Below are 15587 nucleotides of genomic sequence, written 5' to 3'. Positions count from 1 at the left end.
GCCCTTGCACGTCATGAACACTCTTGAAGAAAATCAGGATCAGTTTGCAAATGATTTCCTAACCAAGAGGAGGCAACATTGGTAATTAATATTATTTATAATTAGTAGTTTGACCAGTTATACCCTTGATATTGAGGTTCACAGAAATTTATTATTAAATGTATAGTTATATTTTGAAAACAGCACTTCCCCCTTCTTACCCCCCAGGGACTGCATCAGAAACATCAAGCAATGGTACATGAATTGGGCCTATTTTTTGCATAGCTTAGTGGCTTTGTAATGAGAGGCAGGGGTTCTGATTATTTGCCTCTCCCCGACTAATGGGGAAAAAGAAATATCACACCTTTGTAGGGCTGACCTTTTAGTTTTTACACTAGGCTCTGTTTAACACGAGCAGTTATTAATTCACATGACAGGCCATTATGGTAAATACCCTGTGAGTGTGCATGACATACATGGTTATCTTATTAGCTGATACACTCTTTTTTTAAAAAAGTGCACAGAAATTTCAACTGCCAAATATCTGTGCTACTTGTATTGCTGTTTCTTATTGTCACTTTTGTGCAGTGCATAAATTGGATTTCTGCAGTCAGTATATTGAATAACTGAAGCGCAATACATGGCTCAGTCAAATGATTAATATTAAAATGCTAGTTTGTGCTTCCAAAATATATATATTTTTAAATTCTGTGCATCAGAGCTTGGCAGAGGGGTATGAAGTTGAGAGAAGGATCAGGAAATCCCAGAATAATGGATTACTGACTTGGAACACATCATCTGGTGCGTGTTCATGCATCGGCTAGAAATATACCCTACATGACTCCTTTCAGAAATTAAGCTATTCTTTTCCTTAAAGATGCCTCATGATTTTCACCACAACAACATTGCTAAACAAACCATTCTACTGTCTGAATGACTTTGAAAATATCCTCCAAAATGTTTGGGTTGATGTATAAACAAAATCTATCCTTTATCACCCATTATAACATCAGTCTAACCAGTTCTCTCTCCTCTGCACTGTTTCCCATATTTATAGTTATCACTCCTCCACTTAAGCCACATTTTGTGAGGCTGAATTGATTAAGATTCTATTTTTGTGCTTAAGCCTAGTGTGTAGGTCCAGGGGTGGGGGTGGATAGGAATTACTCTTCTGAAGAACTGGCAACAATGCTCTTTATCTTATGGGTTGCCAGCTGCCTCAGGGGCTTCACTTACTCCTGCTGTGGGGCTGAAGAAACTTTTTTCCTGCTCCATGGCTACTCTGTATCTGATTAGCAGTGACAGAATTGGTAGGAAGTCCGCCTGCCCTGGTGATCCTTACGGTCTTCCCAAATTCCAACCCCTCTTCCCTCTTGCAGTTGAGGGCACAAGATTAGGATACACAGGAGACTGAAAAAGAGAGAGAGTGATGGAGACAGGGGGATATTTCCTCTAAAGGGGCAGGCCATTGGTTATTGGTGCTGTGCCTTTGGTTACGTCCAGACTACCTGCCATATCGGCGGGTAGCGATCGATTTATCGGGGATCGATATATCGTGAGATGCGATATATCGATCCCCGAACGCGCTCCCCGTCGACTCCAGAACTCCACCGGAGCGAGCGGCGGTAGCGGAGTCGACGGGGGAGCCGCGGCCATCGATCCCGCGCCGTGAGGAATAAGATATGTCGACTTCGCTACGGTATTCCCGTAGCTGAAGTTGCGTATCTTACATCAACCTCCCCCTCCCCCCAGTGTAGACAAGGCCTTTGTGTGCAGTAGGAAGGGTGCACACCCTTTTTGTGCTCCTGTGACACCCAAGGCAGGGCAGGATCAGCACCTAATAGGTGAGCCAGGGAGAAAGTGCAGAAATTGCTCTAACAAATGAGCAATCATCCCAGAAACCAGTGGGCCACTGCCTGAGTCCAAACTGTGTGGAGCAGCTTGCAGGATCAAGGCCATAGTGTGAAAATAGAGATGCAAACTTTAATTTAAGGATACCAGGGAAGTTTCAAAAGACTGGAAGAGTGCTAAAGATGTGTCAGTATTCAGAATGGTTAAGCAGGATGATCTAAGTATCCATGGACCATTTAACCTGACATCAATTCCGGAAAAAATAATGGAAAAGATGATATGGGAGTCAACTAATAAAGAATTAAAGGATGGGAATATAATTAATACCAGTCAACAGCGTGTTATGGAAAACTGATCTTGTCAAACAAACCTGATTGCATTCCTTAATGAGATTAGAAGTTTGGTTAATAAAGAGAATTGCGTAGCTGTAATATACTGAGACATTTATAAGGCGTTTGACTTAGTACTGCATGACATTTTGATTAAAAAATTAGCACTGTACAAAATCAATAAAGCACATGTTAACTGGATTGAGAACTGGCTAGCTGACAGTCATAAGGTAGTTGTCATTGGGGCTTATCATGGGATAGGGGTGTTTCTAGTGGGGTTCAGCAGGGATCAATACTAGACCCAACCCTATTCAACATTTCATCAATGATCTAGAAGTAAGTATAAAATCATTGCTGATAAAATTTGCAGATGACACAAAGATTGGCAGAGTGGTAAATATTGATGAGGACAGGGTATTCATACAGAGTTTTCGATTGGCTTGATACACTGGGCCCATTCAAACAAATTGCATTTTAGTACAGCCAAATGCAAAGTAATACAGGTAGGAACAAGGATTGCGGGCCACACCTATTGAATGGGGTTATTTTGGAATGTGCAGTGGCAGGCAAAAAAGCTAACAGAATGCTAGGAACCATTAGGAAAGGGCTAGTTAAGACTTTAAATATCTTAATGCCACTCTATAAATCCATGGCATACTCACATGTTGGTCACCCCAGCTCAAAAAAGATATATTAGAATTAGCAGTGGTACAGAGAAGGGCAACAAAAATGATTAAGGGTATGGAACAGCTTCCATATGAGGTGAGATTTAAAAGACTGGGACTTTTCAGCTTGGAAAAGAGGCAACTAAGGGGGAATGTGATAGCAGTCTATAAAATCATGAATGGTGTGAAGAAAGTGAATGTAATTTACTCCTTCACATAACACAAGAACTAAGGGTCACCCAATGAAATTAATAGGCAGCAGGTTTAAAACAAATAAAAGGAAGTATTTCTTCACACAGCACACAGTCAACCTGTGGAACTCGTTGCCAAGGGATGTTGTGAAGGCCCAAACTATAAGTGGGCACAAAAAAGAATTAGCTAAGTTCATGGAGGATAGGTCCAGCTGTGGGTATTAGCCAAGACGGTCACGGATGCAACCCCATGCTCTGGGTGTCCTATGTCTATGACTGTCAGCAGCTGGAAGTGGACAAGGGGATGGATGAGAATGCCCCTGTTCTGTTCATTCCTCTGAAGCACCTGGCATTGGCCACTGTCAGCAAACAGGATACTGGGCTAGAAGAGCATTGGTCTCACCCAGTATGGCCATATTTATGGTCACTACTTTAAGTACTCACAATCAGGAAATGCCAAATCTGCCCCTTCATTTTTAGAGTGCATTAAACTAAGTCTTGAATTAATTATATCCCAAACTACAGAATATTGTACTCTTTTTGATACATTCTTACAAGGAACATCTTGGCTAGTGGTCACTGAATGAGCTAGAGCAAAAGCTCTGTTCCCTGTGAATACTGTATGGTGCACAGTGAATTAGACATGGACTCTTGCATGAGCACGGTCCTCATTTGCTCCTGTATTACTCCATTTATTACACCAGTACAACTCCATTCAATATTGCTTCTGAATGGACTTACACAGTGTAAATCTAGAGCAACATAGTAGTGAAAAAGCTTTGGGGGTTGTGGTGAATAATCAGCTGAACATAAGCTTCCAGTGTGATGCTGTGGCCAAAAGGGCTAATGGGATGCATAAATAGGGGTATTGTGAGTAGAAGTAGAGAGGTTAATTTACCTCTAAATTTGGCACTGGTGTGACTGCTGCTGGAATACTGTGTCTAGTTTTGGTGCCCATAATTTAAGAAGGATGTTGAAAAATGTGAGGGCCTTCAGAGAAAAGCCATGAGAAATGAGTAAAGGATTAAAAACATGTATTATAGTAATAGACTCAGGTGCAATCTATTTAGCATAGCAAGCAAAGTTTAAGGGGTGACTTGATTACAATATATAAGTTCCTGCATGGGGAAAAAAATATTTTAAAATGGTCTCTTCAGTCTAGCAGACCAAGGTGTAACATGATATAATGGCTGGAAGTTGAAGCTACACAAAGTCAGAAGGTAAATGAGGTGTAAATTTTTAACAGGGAGGTTAATTAACCATTGGAACACTTGGGATTCTTCATCACTGGCAATTTTTAAATCACGATTGGATGTTTTTCTAAAAGCTATGTTCTAGGAATTATTTTGGTGAAGTTCTATGGCCCTGTGTTATGCAGGAGGTCAGACTAGATGATCACAATGGTTTCTTCTGGCCTTGGAGTGTATGAATCAGGCTCCTAACTCACTTCTGTGAAGACTCTGTGTGGATAGAATTCAGCAGTGGAAGATGCTACACAGCTGTAACTGGGTTGTAGAAAAGTGACTGTATGAAATTGTATTATCTAGTACATAGGATATGATCATGTAATTAAAGAGTATTATAATGCATATACACAGAGGGGCAGAGTTGAGGTGGTGAGTAGTACTTTAACTTTAGAATTTCTTGATCTTAGCAATGCTTAAACATGTAACCTTAATTGTATAGTCAAAAAATAATAGCATTATCTCCGGTGACAAGGCAGGTGAGGTAATATCCTTTATTGGATTAACTTCTCTTGGTGAGAGAGACAGGCTTTCGAGGCACTGAGAGCTCTTTTTCAGGCCTACTTTGCTTGTCCTTAAAAAGAGCTCTGTGTGGCTCAAAAGCTTGTCTCTTTCACCAGCAGAAATTGGTCCAGTAAAGATATCACCTCACCTCCTCTTGTCTCTCGATTATCCTGGGACTGACACAGCTACAACTGCACTGCATACTATTATCTCCAAGGCAGTCACTTAGCTATCTCTTTGCAACAGTTTTCTTTCTTTGTGTGGAGCTGAAGGCAAAACAGCGCAAATGCTTTGTATCCATTGGATGGCTGGTTCAACTAAGTGGGTTTTCCCAGCTTCAGATGCTACGATGGACACAATGTCCTAGTGTCATCCAAAGACTCCAGTTGGAAAAAAACTCCACTCTTTCCCCTCTGTGTTTGAGCTAAATAAATGTTCTGTTACCTAGGGAAATGGAGAACTTCTGTCAAGGGGGTAAAAAACTGTCAAAACAGAATCAGCTAGCATCATGGAAAAACAGAGCAAATTGCAGTAAAGCAGCAGATTCAGTGATAACTAATGGGAACTATTTCATGCTGGGTCTATCTTTTTGTGCAAAAATACCTTATGTTGTTTGATTGCAAACCAGGTACAAGTTGTCAGTGATTGCCATCTATTAAAGGGATTTCCCTGGTTAAGGCATCTAAAAGTCATCTGAGTTCCTAAATTATTCATTACAGTTAATTTGAAGCCATATTTGAACCTGAAATGGAGTTCCCCTTTCCCACTAGTCTGTCTTGCTATTATTATCATTTGCTGCTCTGGTACCCATAGCAACGGCCACTATATTAGCCACTCTCCCAGAGCAAGGGAGTACTGCTAATGCTGACATTTATCCAGCTGTGCTTCTCACAATGGTGTTTGCCTGTCCAAAGATCACAAGATTTCTAACTTGATGCTTGTGGGTGGGGCGGGGGAATGAGAGATCAAAACAAGAGGAAAAATGAATTTTTCTAACTGGGGTGCTTAAAGTTAGGCTCCTAGAGCCATATCTAACAATCTAAATATCAGAGGCCTGATTTTGAGAGGTGTTGGTTATCCACAAAGCCCACTGAAGGCATTAGGTGCTGCAGGGATTCATAATTTTCAAAAATCAGGTTGCTTTTATCTAAGTGTCTAAAGATGACTTTAGCAGCATAGCACAGTATATGGTCCCCTTTAATTGCAAGCACCACCAGCCTCCTTGGTCCAGGGGCTCAGTCCTGTAAGTTTTGGCATATAGGGTGATTGTGGGTCCCTCTTGGTCATATGATCCCCCTACCTCAGCCACCACCTGAACTACAGCAACCTGGCCTTAGAGGACCAAGCCCCGGTGACAGGGTGGGCTAGCTGTTCCTGCTCTTAAAAGGACCAACAAGGCCTGTTACAAGGTGCCTAAACTTCTGCATCATGTTTGAAAATTTTGACCATTATGATTCTTTTTTGCTCAAAGTACAAGAGTCGACTGGAAAGGCGAAAAGACGGGTGGAATAAAACATGTGCATAATAAATCCCTCAAAATGTTGTTAGTATTTTCTTCCTGCACAGTCTTTCTAAAGGCTATTTTTAGTTTGCTGTTGAAGAAAAAAATGTTAATTTTAGAATTCGAATATTCTCCAATGTCTCACAATGCTAGTCCCTGCCAGCTGTTTCAGTGATTAAAAAATAAAAACAAGTAGACATTACAGCAGGGCCACTGTGCCTGAGGCACCTTTCCTTGGGAGTCTAAATTTTTGAAGAAACTTAACTGCTGAATAAATTATTGAAACTGGTGGTTGTAAAAGGTGGTCTACTGTAATTTAGAACAAAGCCTGACTCCTATAAATTGCCAAAGCCCCATTTTCCTAGACATCAATATTTCTACTTCCTTTTACTTAATGCTTAATAGAATTCAGCAGAGCAGAACACTAATGGTATTTGTGTACGCGGTGGTGTTGGTGGTATGATTAATTTTTCGCATGTGTGTGTCTAGCATTTATTCTAACACTTGCTTCATTTTTGTCATGACCAGGAATCTGCCTAAGTTTCTTTCTGTATTTAGGGAAAAACTTTTCATTTCTTATTGCTTGCAGCTGGTTGATAGAGGATTCAGACTTTCAAGTATATTCTCCTGTGAATGCATTGGGGAGTTATATGGGTAACTCCCATTAATCTTATGTACAAAATATGTCCCATACATCAACAAGAGACTAGAACCATTTGTCTGGTGAATGAGGCACAGCTAAAATTCATCCTATGGTAGAACTAAAACCCACTTATGATGTTTGATTATTTATTAGACATACCATAGATCATGAACAAGGCCATCTTTATATACTGTGTGCAATAACTGTTGTGCTTTAGAGGTCTGACTGTTTATCTTGTGGCGGGACATACCAATACTATTCCTGAAAAGAGTCTACTTTATACTATGCTTATCACATATTTAGTGTATAAATATGCCTATTAACCTCTTGCTATGTCTACCAGCTTTACCTTTCCATAAACAATGCTTTTTCCCTTCCCCATTGCTTTCTTGTTGTCCAGCACTAGTTACTCCATTCTGCCTTCCTGCTATCTTGCCGCTCTGAGCCTTCTTCCCGGCACCTCCTGTATCTGGAACCAGCCTTCCCGTATTTCTCCCCTTCATCTGTCTGCCCATTTTCAAATGCTGAAAACACCTTTCTTTCCTCACATGCTCATACTGCTAAATTGTGCTCCTTCCTTTGCATGAATCTTTATTTTGATTTTGCCACACTATCAGCTCTCAAATCTCTGGAGATGCTGTTTGTATGAAAGATGCTATACATCAAGGGTTCTCACCTTTTTCTTTCTCAGCACCCACTTCCTTCCAACATGCTATAAAAACTCTACAGCCCACCTGTACCACAATAACTGGTTTTCTGCATATAAAAGCCACGGCTGGTGTTAGGGGGTAGCAAACAGGGCAATTGCCACAGCTTCTCCCTTCCCCGCCTCCGCAAGCCACATTGCTCAGGCTTGGGCTTCAGCCCCAGTTGGCAGGGCTGAGGGCCCCGGGTTTCAGCCCTGCACAGTGGGACTTCCACTTTCTGCTCTGGGCCCCAGTGAGTCTAATGCTGGCCCTGCTTGGTGGACCTCCTAAAATCTTCTCATGGCCCCCTAGGGGGCCCCGGATCCCTTGTTGACTGCTGCTATAGATACAAAGTTGTATTTTGATGTGTGGCACTAGGAATGTACACCTGCTAGCACTAGTGATGAATGGAGCAGGTGTGGAGGAATTTGGGCCCTCAGAGAACCAGGTAGTTAGACTGGCTGAGTTACTGCCTTACCACCAGGTGTGCTTTTCATGATACTTTGGGTATATGTTGTATCTTGGATGTTACTGGAGATAGGATATCACTGCTGGTACTACTCTCATCTAGAAATGTTCATGTGGGAAACTCAGTATTCACCATTTTCTCATTTGGTATCCACTGGGGGAAGGGCAATTTCCCATAGGCCAGTGTTTCCCAAACTTGGGACGCTGCTTGTTTAGGAAAAGCCCCTGGCGGGCCAGGCCAGTTTGTTTACCTGTCACGTCCGCAGGTTCGGCCAATCATGGCTCCCACTGGCCGCGGTTCGCCGCTCCAGGCCAATGGGAGCTGCTGGAAGCGGCGCGGGCCAAGGGACATACTGCCATAGGCAATGGATTTTAACATTTAGCATCTGGTGAGCATTTGCTTGGGCTTCAGACGGCAAAAATATGCCTGGTGGCATGGAACAGTCGATTAAATAAATTATAAACGTATGTTAAGAGTAAGATAAAGATAAGTCTTGAAGTTTCCTACACCTGACAGTAACCAAGGTGACTGACAAAATCAAGCATCAGGTCTGCAAGCAGTAAGGATTTCAGACATATTATAAAAGAATTCCTAATATGCAGAAACAGTGACTCAGAATACATGTGTAATGACTAGACTTCACTATGTACCTACAGGATTTCTTCAAATCACTCCCCTTTTAAATACAGGCTATTGATCATTTTTACCACATTTTATGCAGCTCCATGCTGTTAAATATATGGTGTTATCACCTTCCCAAACAGCGTTGTTTATCGGCTTACAGGGACCACATGCACAGTTGTTATAGTCCTGTTTTTATTTAGTGTAAACTGCTCTTCTTGCTCACAGTATGGCACCTGCAATATGTATCTACATGCTTGTTTTGAAGTGAAACAAGTTTGCAAAGGAGGGCTTGGGAGTGGAGGCAGAGGTACCTGGGGAAGTTGCTCTTAAACATGCAGGCTTGGGCTTGTGCAAATGAAGAGTGGGGGAAGCAGTTTAACAGCTGCTTTTACTACCTGATTTAAATGGATTTACCTCTAGTTATTGGATTTAGTCAACTGAGAGTTGAGTCTCTCTGCTGAGGTAATTTTTTTAGTGCCATCCAGAGTAGTACAGGTTGACAGAACAGCCCATTTACTGAAGCACACAAATCAGATGCAGCCTGATCTTGGTCTGTTTGATGGCAATGGGAATAGCCATTGTGGCCTAGAACCCTGTCCTTCCTTACCTTTTCCCCCACCGTCCCCCACAAAAGAGAAAAAATCTTAAAGTACTATATCTAAGTCATTTAACTGATTTAAACACTGGCAAAGTCTGAAGAGGCATCTCTCTCTCACACACACACACACACACACACACACACACGCACACACACACACTTGTGTACATACACGTAGTTTTGGTACTCAGGCGTGTGAACTTAACAGGGATGGTATTTTGTTAAGGTATGAGGAAGGATGGGCTTTTGGTTAAGGCACTCGACTGGCATTCAGGATATCATGGATCCATCCCTGGCTCTGCTTGCGTGAGCTTGGGTAAATGACCTCATCTCAGTTCCTCATCTGTAAAATGACACTCAATAATACTTCTCCACCCTCAGGGCTGTTGTGAGGGTAAATTCATTTTTGTTTGTGAGGTGCTCTGACGGTGGGGCCATCTAAGCATACAGATTAAAAAACTCAACGTTATTTGGGAAAAGATTGCAAGCAAGTGCCTGTGGGTGCTCACGGACCTGCTGGGAGCAGAATGTACTCAACCCAGCAATCTGCAGAGCAGTTGAGGGGGTTTCCGTGTGAGCCGGCCTATCCAAACTCTGTGCTGGATGTGCTAGAGCAGAAATAGCCATAAAAGAAGGAAACTGACATGTTTAGGTGGTTGCAATGCTTCCTCTTTCTCCACCTCATCAACTCTGCCTCTTTTCCGCTCTTGTCTGAAAGCATACTCTTTTCTCCATCTCCTCACCCTCTTAATTTCTCTCCCCCTCTGCTACAGTTTCTTAGCTCTCTGGTTGTATTATTTAACGCTGTACGACAGGATATGGTTGGTGCGAAAGGTATTCTACAAAATAAAGCTGGAGGCAGAATGGAGAATGTCAGTCAGCTGAGCTTGTGTGTTCTCAGCTCCTGTGTTCGAGGAACACGTGAAAGAGGAGGAAAGCATTTTCTGAATAAAAGTAAAACCACCTTTAACCATAAGTTGCCTAATCAAATTAACCTGGAGATATTGATTTACGCAGGCTGAGGATTTGGCCCAACATCTTTAGATTGTTTTCCAGTTATACAGGGAGGCGTTGGAAGAGCTGGGAAGAGTAGTCTGCTTATTCTGCTGGAAAACTGATTTCTTCTGCATTTGTAGCTAACATAGAATCCAGTTTACTTGAACTGCTAAAGCCAGGTTCCCTGCTGTGCCCAGCTTCTGATAGGTGCAGCAGAGACAGGGTTGTCAGGGAGCTTCCTGATTCTCTGCTCAGAGATTCCTCTGTGCTGGGCATATGTTAAAGCAGCCCTAGGTCTGCACTGCACAGGTGGGCTCTAGCCCTCAAGTGACCATATTTCAGCTGGGGATTGCAGGCGCTCATTGCACTGTGGCCATGACCACTCCCCACCCCTGACTCACTCAGTGGTTGGAGGCTGTGGGGAAGGAAGTGCAGAAGCCAGCTATGCCAGTTCTGCATGGTAGATTGTGCCTAGCAGGGAAGTTATAGGCAGTGTCTGCTCCCTTTGAACCTCCTGAGAGGTATACAAAGGAGCAGGATGGGGATGAGGATTTGGCTGCAGTCAGGGCCGGCTCCAGGCACCAGCCTGGCAAGCAGGTGCTTGGGGCGGCCGCTCCAGAGAGGGGCGGCACGTCTAGGTATTCGGCGGCAATTCGGCGGACTGTCCCTCACCTGCTGGGAGCAAAGGACCTCCTGCCGAATTGCCGCCGCAGATCGCGATCACGGCTTTTTTTTTTTTGGCTGCTTGGGGCGGCCAAAACCCTGGAGCCGGCCCTGGCTGCAGTTATCCAAATCTCAGTTATGTCCCATGTGCATTTTGTTCCTCTCAAGTGAACGTGTGTTTATCGGAGTATTTTTGATAGAGATGAGCCCTTGTGAACTTTGCGGCTCTGACTCTCCCCTGCCTTGCATCCTGCCTGGTCATTCGTACCAGACAAAGGGAATACAAAGTGGTTTCAAAATGGTATCACTGGTAACACTTTACACCCACTTTGCACGTACTCAACTTGCAGAGGTGTAAATGACCAGAGAAGGCACAAGCCAGTGGAGAATCATGCCCTATCACTCTGTCCTGAGCTGAAACAAAAACTTGTTCCGAAGACTCACTAAGTTAAAGGACTGGTGACAGGGCCGCCCGGGGGCCTGTTGAAGATGAAGGTGAACCATCAGGACTAAAGAGATCTATGTAAAAACCAAAGGGCCCTAGGAAACGTTAAAGGGCAGGTAATGAACTGGAAGACTGTGACCCACTGCCACTCCTGCTGGTAGGAGGGGTGAACAGAGATGTGGAACCACGTATCCTGGAGGCTGCCCAGATATAGAAACTGGAGAATGGAGTGAATGGGTGGTCATGCCGAAATGGAATCTCCAAATTCAGCAGTTTAAAAGGTGGAGATCCAGGATGGACCCAAACTGTTCACGTCTCTTGGAGACCAGGAAGTAGGAAGAAAAATATCCCTTGCTCTGCTCCACAGTTGGGATTACGGAGATCAGCCCTTCCCCCATTCTCCCCAAAAGTCGATTGGACATACTTCCTAAAATAATGTTTGCCTCTGGAAAGATGAGAGAGAGGAAGGCAAGTCCCTGAAAGGAACTGGGGTTTGGGCCCTTGAGGAAGTTGATAGGATATCCTCATACTGCTGTCTACTGAATTCAAGGATTCAGGGAGACGAGGGCCCCATATTCCTGCCAAGCAAAAAAGACCCAGACACAGGGTGATATGGGGTTGGCAGGCCTCATAGAGGCTATTTACACAGCACTATTGGCGCAATGAGAAGACTTTTCTCTATCTAGGCCAACGCGTCTGGAAGGAGTACAAAAAGAGGATGAGGGAACTTCATCCTCCAAGGGTCACTAGAGGCAAAAGGAATGGGGGGAATGGCCTGCATCTGGAAGGGACCAGCCAATTAGGGTCCAGGCTAAGGGGTTAGTGCAATAAGAGACAACAGGCAAAGTGTCTACCTCATTTACTGCACCACGGCGGGATGATCACCAGCGGGGTTTTTCTTTCTTCTTTGGCAGTTTCTTTCCTTCCTCCTTCATCTTCTCACCCCATGTGCTTACATTCTTCTCTCTCCTTTCCTTTTTCAGCACAATTGCCTTGGAGGTGCTAGAATGAAGGTGAGAGGCAGGGGTTAAGCACAGAGCTGAGTAGTTACAATACCTCAGGATATAAGGAGACAAGAAAATTGGGGATTAGGAACAGCTGATGATTAGATATAGTGGGTGAAATCCTGGCTCCACTGAAGTCAATCATAAAACGCCCATCAACTTCAGTGGAGCCAGGATTTCACCCATTGTCGGGAGATACCTTTTTACTCTGTTTGTTTGCTTCTGCTTGGAGGGGGGTCATAAGACCAACGGAGTAGAACAGTCTGGGAATGCTCCAGAGTGGGATGTCTGATAACTGTATGTTCTACATTTTAAGTAACAGCCTGGCTTTTTCAAAGTGGTTTAATTTTGACTTTATCTGTTAGGGCAAATGACATAGGTTACTGATTTCTGTGTCTCTTTTACTGTGGTAGTCTCCTTCTAGAACACATGTCCCAAGCTGTGAGCCCTGGAGCACTTACAGGTATCTGCTGAGAACTGGCTGGTCACATGGTGTCTACTCCTCCTCATGTTTCTAGCTGCTAAATTGTATTCAAAGGCAGCTGAAAATACATTAAATACTCTTTTAATATCACTTGTTCACGTTTACAATTGCTGAAGTCATCACAGGGATACTGATCAGTCGTGAGTGGACGAGGAGATGGATCCATGAGGAGTCTTTCTAGTAAGATGCCACCAACTCTGTGAAAGTGTTTGAAATTCCTCATATAGACAACTTAGAAGGCATGCTAGATTTCTTCTAATGTGCTGTTCATGTTCTTTCCGTGCAATTCTAAGGCATTTACAGGAAGCATATTTTTCATCAACTGCATGGCTAGACAAGTTTTCAGTCTTAATACACATAATATATCAGCATGTACTATTTAGAAAATTATTAAGCAAGACCAGCTTTTAAAACGTGCTGTAGTAATTATTTCCTGGATCTGAAACAAGTTTCACTATAGGTTTCTATACAGCTAAACTATTACGCATTATACATGGTTTTGTGCATCATTATCTAGTTTAATGTAACGTTTAGCTGCATTTGCCAATCTAAAGCAGTTTACTCTGCCTTCATTATACCTACAAAGAGTCACTGCAGCTGCTGTTTAAAGTTGTGAGATATACCTTTAGACAAACACATTTTTCCATTGCATTTATGACTAGAGATGGGCTGTAAGGTCCTAAGAGCAAGCTTGCATTTTATTGCCTGGTTCCATAGAAGCAGACTTGGAAAGTCACTGGTGGGGCAGGAGCTATCTCAGTCCAACTAGATTAGGGGATGACAATTTGGAAGATTGTTGTTAAACTGCCACAGTAGTTAGTACAATAGAGCACCACTACCAAGAACACACTGTTCCTGTATTCAGTAAGGAACATGATACTCAATGCAAATACTACATTGAAAACAGAGGAAATCCATGGTGCATCTAATAGGCCACTTCTCAACAGATTGAGATAAACTGATTGTAAAAGCCAAAAAACACAGGGAAAAATTGATGTTCTTTAAAGGGTAAAGGGACTATGGGTTTTTTGGAGGGAGGAGATTGGGACTCAGTTCTTATAACCAGAAAAAAAATTCACTGAAAACTTTTGGCAAAGTCTTTAAACTTATTAATATAAATGGTACTCTTACAGCAGGTGTTCCTATAAGTGGTGCCAAGCACATGATGCACGGTTTGCTTTTGGTGCATGTGAGAAGTGATTGACAGCACATTTCAAAAATGGGTTATCCTCATATTACCAGGGTTTGCGTTTGAATTCATCTGAATTTAGTGGTGAGAAGTCCTCAGGAGAAGGTAGAACGTTAGTCAATAGTGACATGTCTTGTCTACCTTTCTTTAAGGCTCCCATTCAGCAAAGTAGTGCAATGGGATGACTCACGCTTAAGTTAGGCAAAGTTCCTTACTGCATCAAAGCCTAAGTTGGTAAAACCAACAGTGGCATTTCCAATGCAATCAACTTCCTCACTTGGCACAAAGAGGAAGCGAGATTCCTTTTTATTTAACTCAGCTAGATTAAGCAGGCCCCTTTTTGTCCACTGTGAGGCAGTGGAGCCAGTGGACTGAGAAATTCAGCTGAATCTTATTACCCAGAGGCACATTGTGATCTCACTTACCGGGGGGGGTGGGAGAGAAGGCGAGGGCGAGGCTTCAGAGTAACTCCAGTTTGGTAGGGAGTGTTAGCCCAAATGAGTGAAGTAGGGGAGGTTGCTATGTATTATCGCACTAGTTAAATACATGTTTTTTTCTTAATCACTGTGTACATGGCTTCTTTATTCCTGAATGCTCCCTTGCAGCTTGGTACCCTAATGCTAGGATTACTATCCCCCTTCCCTTCTCATGCCCCTAAAGACTCCAAGCCTTAATACAATTCCCCCCCCCCTCCCGGGGGGCTAGTTTATTACAATAAAACACTGCAAAGCATCCATAACAAAAATCCCAAACACAGTCCATTTATCACCTCCCCCCACCCCTTGATTATGGTCCTGAAAAGCCCACTATCGGTAATCCATCAATGTAACATATACTATACAGCATCTCTTCTTCCCTCCTCTCCTGTTCATCTGCCAGGGTGCCCGAGCCCTTCCAGTTGGAGTACAGCCCTGCTCTTCCTAGCAGGAACCCCCTACAGTCACTCTGCTGGGAGTCAGTTGTCACCAGGGAGCACCCCTCACTCCCCCATTCCATTAACCTTTGCCAGGTTGGAGAGATGGCAGCAGATTAAACCCCTCTGCTGGTGCCCTGCCTTTAGGGTGACCAGCTGTCCCGATTTTATAGGGCCAGTCCTGATATTTGGGGCTTTTTCTTATATAGGCTCCTATTACCCCCCACCCTCTGTCCCAATTTTTCACACTTGCTGTCTGGTCACCCTACCTGCCTTTAGTACTCTCTGCTCTTTGGCTGGGGTTCTCCAGCTTACAAGTTAGCAGGTAATGCCCTCTGCTGCTCAGGGACTTTTAGCCCTCTAGCTCAGGGTAGTCAGACAGACACCACCACCCCTCTATTCTCCTGCTTTCCAAGAACCACCCACTTCCCTGACTCTCTCTCATCCTCTATAACCCCAGGTGCTGCCCCACCCTCTTAATTGGCCAAACTGGGACCACCTGTACTGGCACAAAGGCACAGGGCCTACTTCAGGGAAAGAGGCCAGCCACCTGATGGTGATATAATCAGCCTGCACCATTTAGCAATGTCATGGTCCTGTCTTTGCAAT

Source organism: Malaclemys terrapin, chromosome 1 (genome assembly GCF_027887155.1).
Source record: "Malaclemys terrapin pileata isolate rMalTer1 chromosome 1, rMalTer1.hap1, whole genome shotgun sequence".
NCBI lineage: Eukaryota > Metazoa > Chordata > Testudines > Emydidae > Malaclemys > Malaclemys terrapin.
Note: the sequence above shows the minus strand (reverse complement) of the source record.